This window comes from Vanellus vanellus (genome assembly GCF_965231255.1).
Source record: "Vanellus vanellus genome assembly, chromosome: 9".
In the NCBI taxonomy this organism is placed as follows: Eukaryota; Metazoa; Chordata; class Aves; order Charadriiformes; family Charadriidae; genus Vanellus; species Vanellus vanellus.
Genome location: NC_138914.1, coordinates 14990959 through 14999300, shown reverse-complemented (window position 1 = coordinate 14999300; position 8342 = coordinate 14990959).

Below are 8342 nucleotides of genomic sequence, written 5' to 3'. Positions count from 1 at the left end.
AAAAAGCAAATGTTTGTTGTGGTGCCTATGAGGGCTTTAACCCTGAACCACAGGGACCCGCCTTCGTTGGTGCCATGCATTGTCCCCAGGACTACTCACTTATCAGCCTCCCCTTTCCCCTCCATCCCGGTCCTTATCAGCAGAACAGGCAGAGCCACCCTCTGCAGGGACAGGCAACAGCGAGGCGACCTGCAGGGGGGGGACGCAGGGAGCTCACGGTCCTTTCTGCACCCTTTTATCTCTCTGTTTACTGCACTTTCTGAGCATGTTCTCTTCGCTCCTTATCAGGCCACAAAACCGGCTGGAGGCAGGCTGGCGATCACCTGCTGGTTCAGGGCTGTCCTGGTCTTGCACAAGAGGGGTGGAGCTGCTGGTGAAACCAACCTGGGATGGGTTTTTGCCCCTACTCGGAATGGTGCTGGGTGAGGAACACCACCTCCAGCTGAGCAGCACCCGCAGGACATTCCCGAATAACGCCCCTCCTCGGCCTCTCCCTGTGCCCAGGGGAGAAGGTGCAGGCGATGAGGCTGTAGGCAATGCCAGGGTCAGCTTGGGCAAGAGGTTAGAGCATAAGTAGGTGTTGCCCAGGCCCTGATGGTTCCTCCTGAAGGTCCTTCAGCCAAGCTTTGCTGACAGCCTGTGCTGGGGGCTGTGGCTGGTGCATTGCTACCTCTGGAGCAGCGATTCAGCCCTCCGTCATCTTCCCACTCCCAGGGAGGTGCTGAGGGATGGATGGGGTGGGACGTGTCCCCATGTCTATGCCTTCCTAGGCTCCCCATGGGACAGCGGGGGCGCAGGGGTTCCGTGGTGAGCTCCTCCTCACCCACCCCTCAGGCGCAGCCGTTTCCTTCCACCCGCAGGCCTGGCCGCCTCGCGCGGCACACGCAGCTTTGTTTTTGCTGGCAGAGATGGACTGAGAGGAACTCTGACGTTTCCTGCACCTCTCTGGGAAGGCTGCAGGGAGAGACCGCAGGCGAGCCCACATCCCCTTCTGCGCTGGCAGAGGAACCTATTCTGGCCTTGAAGGGCAATGTGACCTATGGGATGCCCCGTGGGGGAAGGGGAGCATCCATGGGGCATGGGGGCGCTTTGCTCAGCACCTGCAAATGATGCTGAAGCTTTATTTCTCCTCCCGTGGGCAAAACGTGATGTCTGTGTGCCAGTCAGGGGTTTGGCAGTGCTGGGGACACTGGCGCTGCTCTGCACCTTCTGCAAAGGGTGCAGAGGCTGTCCCAGCCTGCCCAAGGCCTGGCCCATCAGGGTGTCCCTGCTGTCCCCTCCAGCACCACCACAAGCCTGTCCCCCCGAAAGGGGAGCGTGTGGCTCTGGGGAAGCGCTGGCAGCGTGGGCAGAGGGTGGTGTTGGGTTGCCAGAGGGCAGCGCGGGGACCGGCACCTCCAGGCTGGTGTTCCCCAGATGCCACCACAGCTCTGTTTTCCATACAAGGGGCCCACGCGCTCCCCTTCCCTTTGAGGTGTTGGGTGTTTCTTAATTTTTTATCATTTTTACCCAAATTGCAGCTCTGTCATCATCCACTGCGGCGAGGGGAGGTCTGTGGGAGAAGCAGGAAGGACCAGCCCCAAAGTCACCAATGTCACCGTAAAAGTAGGTTCCTTTGAGCAAATGAAATGACCTTTGGGCTCTCAGTGACCTTATCACAACCTTCGGGCAGAGTATTTTATCGAAGTCTCCTGGAATTTCAAGTTAATAAGTAGCAAAGCACTCGGGCCATTTCGTATTGCTAAAGTTCACCGTTGGGCTGCAGACCAAATACGGTCATTTGGGAAGTGACTTCAGTGTCAATGTAAGTAACAGCAACAAGTGTCCTGGCGTGACCCTCTGGAAATTCAGCATAACTGAGGGTAAAAACATGTGGTGCGCAAGATACGAGGTATGTTTTGAATCAATAGGGTCTTCTTTGATACTTTATTTATAATTCTGGAAGGTACATTTCCTACCTAATAAATTACTGTCAGGGCATAATTCCTTCGCTGGTACAGGACTCATAGGTTTTTCTTTTACAACTTCATGCGTCAGTATTATTGAAGTAGTGGTTTAAAGGGTGAGAGCCTGCCTGCTAAAGCAGTTCAAGGAAAACTGCCTCATCATGTTTTCAGTTTCTTGAACGAGGCCACTTAGCTGAGACATAGGAGAGGACGTGGTAATCTGAAATAAAGGCTTTGACGCATGATGATTAGACGGTGCTTTGAAGCTACCCCTCCATAAAGATATTGCAGCCACCAAACAAGGAGGTTTTTCTGACAATAAGTACACCCTTATTGTTAGCGGTTAAAGGCATAATTAAAATGTGTGTAATATATGCATTAACTTTGAGTAGGGTTAAGAAAGTATTTTTAGAGCTGTTAACAGGCAAGTAGGTCTTGCTTTATAACGTTTTGAAAGTCAGGAGCGTTTTTTCCTGCGTTTTTCCCAGGTTGTGCAATGAAGCCGGGGCGGCTGCCCAGAGGCGTTATTTACCCCTGTGCTCACTGAAAGCTGCTGTTTGCAAACCAGGGTGAGCTGAGATCTTATCCCTGCCCTGGGGCATCAATTTGGCAGCTGTATGTCATTAAAGTCACCCTTTGCTCAGGGCATGGGGAGGTGTTCCTCAACAGCAGGTCCCATGGTTGGGCTGTGGGGCCATGCCAGGTTCGCGCGGCACCCACCTGCCCCAGTGCTCTCCCATGCCCACAGTCCCCTGGGGATTGCCGTGGGGCCGACACTGCATGAGTAGAAATACATGGGGACGAGTCACCCTGGAAAGATGATTCACTTCGCCAAAGCGGCGTGCCGTCACTTGTTGTGGTTGCAAACAATCCCGCCGTGCTCCCTGGGGATTCATCATCCAGCAGTGGAAAATAACATGGAAGCCTTTCATCTGGTTGGAGCAACGCTGCTCCTCAGCTTGGTGAGACAGGACCTTCAGTTCTCCACAGCTACCCTGGCCTGAATCCAACCATAGCTTCCACCTTCCCATGGAAAACAAGACAGTTTATGTGAAAGTCTCGCTGCCTCGTTTCTGGGGACATAGGACAGCTAATCCTGATTTTTTCTTTTTTTTTCCCTGTGGCTACTCTGATTTAGAAAGACATTTTGTCCCTAACTGGATCATGTCATCCTCTGCCCTGCTCGCACCAGCAAAGCTGTGCTCCTCTGCTGGTGGGAAGCCCGGCTCCTGATGCTGGCATTAGGAATGAGGAATTTTCAGCTGAGGACCGGGATAGCTGGCACTGGGCTCCAAACCCCTGGCAGCCTTGGGGGGGTGACATGGGGGTGACTTGATCCTCACCAGCTGTTGCAGCTGTGTGATGAGTCACATCTGTGGGCTGAGAGGAGAAACGCAACAGATGGGGCAGGTCAGTGCAGGTAATGGCCTTTAATTTGAGCTTGCCATGCCACAGCCACCCCAAAAACAGCTTTGCAGGGTCCTCAAGGAGGTGCCACGGGATTTGCTGGGGTTTTCCCCTCAAGCCTGGGGCTCCTCTGCTCTCTGTGGGGACAGGGAGCCCAGCCCAGTCCTGCCTTCTCCCATGGTCCCTCGTGCCACCCGGAGAGCCCAAGGTCTCCTCTGCTGTGCTGGGACAGAGGAGCAGCCTTGGTCCCTGCTTAGCAAAGTCATCATGGCACTGCCAACCTCCTCACTGGGACTGTGACCTGTTGAAGCTGTGGCCTTCTGGTGACGGCTGGCTCAAGAGAGCCCCGAAGATCCCTCCTTTCCCAATCACCACCACGGGAAGCACCTGATGACTCTTCCCTGTGGCTGCATGCCCATGCTAGGATTGCGAGACTGAGTTCCTTTGTTAGCTCATGCCTTGTTTTGACATAAAAACCACCGCAGGTCTCCACTTCAGCTTCTCTATTTTAAGAGCTGCCATTTGCTATGACTATTCCCAGGGGTCTTCCCACCGGGTGGATTGGAATAACGACCTGGTGGGTAATCCATCCCTGACATGAGTCAGCTCTGCCCTGCACGTGTCCCGCGGGAGCCTGGGGCCATGCATGAGAAAGTTGAACAAACAAATACGACTGCAAACAGCATTTCAAGGCTTGTGAAATACCTCCTGTGTCCGCTTAGGTCACCTTAGTAGAAGTTCATCTTTGCTTAGCCTAGCTTGACTGGGAAACTCTTCAAAGATGAACACAAAAAAGCTCCATGCAGCTGTGCCTTGCCTTCACTGGGCCACGTAAAAAACTCTATTTCAGTTATAAATATCTTCTGATAGCTCATCTTAACAAAACCTTTTGGTTATTGTAGTAAACTCTGACCCAGAAAGCCCTTTACACCCGTTCTTCTCTAGGTTCTCCCAGCCTGCCAGACCAAAGGGACATCCTTTATCAAAGCACAGCTGCGGTGAGGATTTGACCCAATTTGCTTGTATTTACCCAGGAGCTTATCTCATTCCCAATTTAATTAAGTTTTCTCATATTTGGGAGCATATCTTAAAGGTGCATACCAAGCTGATATGTGACCCAGGGGGAATGAAAGTAAATTTGCTTATAGCAAAAGGATTTGGGTGGCAGTTTTAAGAAAAATCAGAGCACGTTTTAAATGCAGGTTGAAATGCAGCTCTCGAGAGCTGTGTCATCTGTTGGGAAGAGAGGGCAGGTAACAGGCTTGTAACCTAAATGGCAGGCTTAAAAATCCTATTTCAGGTGTAAAAGTACCAGTGGGATCCTCAGATTTCAACCTTTGTGTCCTTTCCATGGGAAATGTCGCAGAGCTTTGTGCTACCTGATCACAGTGCCATCCCAGGACCTGGGAAAGGGAGACATGCCCCCCCCCCCCCCCCCCCCCCCCCCCAAGCTTGCTCCCAAGCTTGGTGCAAGGGGGCTGTGCGGTCTCTGTGTGGGGCACAGTGTTGCGTTCCCCTTTGTATCTCTGTGGCAGTTGTATCGCATCCCCTTTACACCCCTGTTGTATCCACCCTTGTAACCCTGCTGCAGCCATACCACATGCCTTTTTTCATCCCTGTTCCATCCCTATGGCAACCCCATTGTACAACATCTTTAGCCTCATTGCATCCTCCTTGTATGCCTGCTGTGTTTCTTCTGCATACCCCCTTACATCCCCATTGTGTCCCTGTTGCAGCTGCACTACATTCCCTGCTGTACCCCCTAGAACCCTGTTGTATTCTCCCCCTTGCACTCCCTGTTGCGTTGCCTCTTGACCTGCTGCATTGCATCCCTGTTGCAGCCATGCTGCATTGCCTCTTGGACCCCCAACTGGAGTGATATTGCATCCCCCCTAAGCATCCCCACTGTATCCCTATACTGCTGCCTTGCATTCCTCTTGCACCCCTGTTGTATCCCCCTTGTACCCATGTTGCAGCCTCATTGTGGCCCCCTCCCACCCTGTTATATCCCGTTTGCACCCCATTGCAGCCCCCTTGCACCCCTGTTGTACCTCTGCCACATGCCCTTTGCAACCTGTTGTAATCCCCTTGCAGCCTCTTTGCATCCCCCACTGCCCTTCTGTTGCATGTCCCCTTGCACCCCTGTTTTATCCCCCTTGCACACACCCCCATTGCAGGGCCGCTCTGTCCACCTTGCAACCCTGTGGAAACCCCATTAAGTCACGCAATTATATCCCTGTTACATCCCCCTTTCCTCCGTGCTGCAACCCTATTGCATCCCTCCCTTGCATCCCCACTGAAGTCCCATCACAACCCCCGGTTACCCCTCCACCTTATCTCCCCCCTTGCACCCCATTGTGGCCCCCCTTGCACCCCTGTTGTACCCTCATGGAAGCCCCATTATGTCCCCCCCCTTGCACTTGTTATATCCCATTTGCACCCGGCTGCAGCTCTGTTGCATCCCTCCCTTGCACCCCCACTGAACTCCCACCACATCCCTCTGTTGCCACTCCACTGTATCCCCCCATTGCTGCCCCCCTTTCACCCCTGTTGCAACCCCACCTTGTATCCTCATGGAAGCCCCATTATGTCCCCCCCTGCATCCCTGTTGCAGCTCCATTGCATCCCCCACCTCCATTGAAGTCCCCCTACACCTCCACCATTGTAGCCGCCTTGCAGCCCCTTTGCACCCCCATTATACCCCCCCTTGTGACCCCATCGCAGCCCCCCTTCCACCCCTGTTGGACCCTTCTTCATACCCACACGGAACCCCCTTATGTCCCCCCACTTGCCGCCCCCCCCCGTTATACCCCACCGCAGCCCTATTGCACCCCCCCCGTTGTACCACCCCAGTGCGCTCCCTTTTAGCCCTCCCTTCCAACCCAGTTGTATCCCCTCTACATCCCCTCCCGTCCCCGTCCCTGCGCAGCCGCGCCGCATCCCCGCCGCCGCCGCGCTCCGCTGCGCCCCCGCGGAGCCGCCCCGGTACCGGCGCGGAGGGAGGGCGCAACGGAGCCGCCGCTTTTCGCCACTCAGCGCTGCCATTGCGGCCCGGCACGGCTCGGATCGGCACGGTGAGAGGTGAAGGGGGGGGGATGCGGGGCTGACGGTAGCAATGAAAGGACTGGGGGAAGACCGGGGCGGGGGGACCCGGACGCCGGACGGGACGCCCTGCCCCGGTCCCCCCCCCACCCCCAGGTCCCAACCCTGGCATCGCGGGGGGATGGGGAGGGAGAGTGGGCAGGAGCAAAGCCAAAATGCAAGAAATAATTTTATATATGCATCTATACACACATATATTTTAAAGATTTCATTAATTTGCCTTAAAACCCCTCCCCCCGTCAAAATAATCAGAAAACGGGGCACGGAGGGAAGAGAGTGGCATTGCTGCTGCGATTTGGAGGGTGCCATCATTTTGCTGGAAGAGGATGCTTGGTGGTGGGGGATGCTGTGTGCTGGGAAAGGGGACCTGGAGGTGACCCCCAATACTCCTACCCCCTCCTTCCCCACCTCTTTCCTACCCCCACCCAGGAGAGGGATGAGTCTGGGCGCACTCGTGACATGGGATGCGCTGTGCATGCTCGGCTGCATGCGTGTGCGGCAGGATGGGGATGGTGACGAGGTCCGGAAGGAGGACGGGCACGTTACGAATTTCTAAACCAGCAGCTGGCTGGCAGCACAGCCTGCTCCGGTCGTGCTTTTCAAGCTGCCTTGTCCCCCAGGCTGGCTGGCAGTGACGCTGACGGCTTGTCCCTGTGTGTTCCCAGCCCGGGGTGCAGCAGCAGGGATGGGGGCCAGCCCAGGCTCTCTGGCTCACATTTAAGAGCCGCGTTGCACAGATACAAATAGGTCAGAGAGGCACGTTTTGTGAAACGGCACTGCAGAAATAATGATCTCATTTCTGCCATCTATAAATAAACGAAGGTGAAAGGACACATTTCCTACTCTCGGCCCTCCGGCGGCTGGATTAAGATCGAGAGCTGGCTGGCTGATGGACAAAGATCTTTCAAATATTAAGAGGTCTTAAATTAAAATTTCACTGTGGCTGGCATCTGAAAGATCAAGCTGCGAAATATACCTCTGAGGAATCATAATATTAGTGATGTCATCGTTTATTGTCAGTATTATTTTCTGGCTGTTGAGGGTGTCAAGGGGGAGGCAGTTTCCAAGGGAAATGGCTTACTTGCACGTTTTGGGTTTTTCTTTTTAGGCAGTTAGTGGTGTAAGTCAGGGTTTCTGGCGGCCCAGTCTCAGCCACTGAGGCCCGTCAAAGCCCCCTGCTTCTGCAGCGGGATCTTAAAATTGCTCGATGGTTGTTCTTCAGCTCTTCAAAAAACCCTCAAGTATGCCTGAATGTGCTGCTTAGCTTTCAGCTATTTGGGGGTTCAAAATCTACTGTCGGTCGGCCATGGGCTGCTCTGGGCGCAGGCAGTGGTAAGCGAAACGCCGGCAGCGGCCCTGGTTTTGCAGCCCAGTCCCGATGAGCACAGCCCAATTCAACCTTTGGGCTTGAATTTCGGCACGTCTGGTCAGTGAGCACACACGTATGATTCCTGCGTTGTGAAAACCCTCCCTGGCCTTGCACGGGGCTGCCCAGCACCTTCGCTGCTGCTCTCCCCTTCCCAGCGGAGCTTCTCCACCTTGTGAAGGCTTTTGTGCTGCAGCCCTCAACGTACTCCCCCCCGCCAGGTACCCCTTGCCAGCTCTCGCCCCATCAGGTAGGCTCTGAGACCTGCTGTGCGAGAGATGCTGATCCTGGGGAAGAGCCTCCTGTCTCCCTGGGTTACAATCCCAGCTGCTTTCGCATTTCTGTAATTGCCTTTTTTTTTTTTTTTGAGCTCAATGCAGTTTTTTTATCCCACACACTGGCATGTGCGGCTGCTTCATCGTACCTGGGGCTTGGAAAAAAATCAATATATACACCTGAGTTGCACTGTTGGGTCTTCTCCAGCCTCCCTGGTGTGATCCAATGAACTTGAAAGAGAAAAA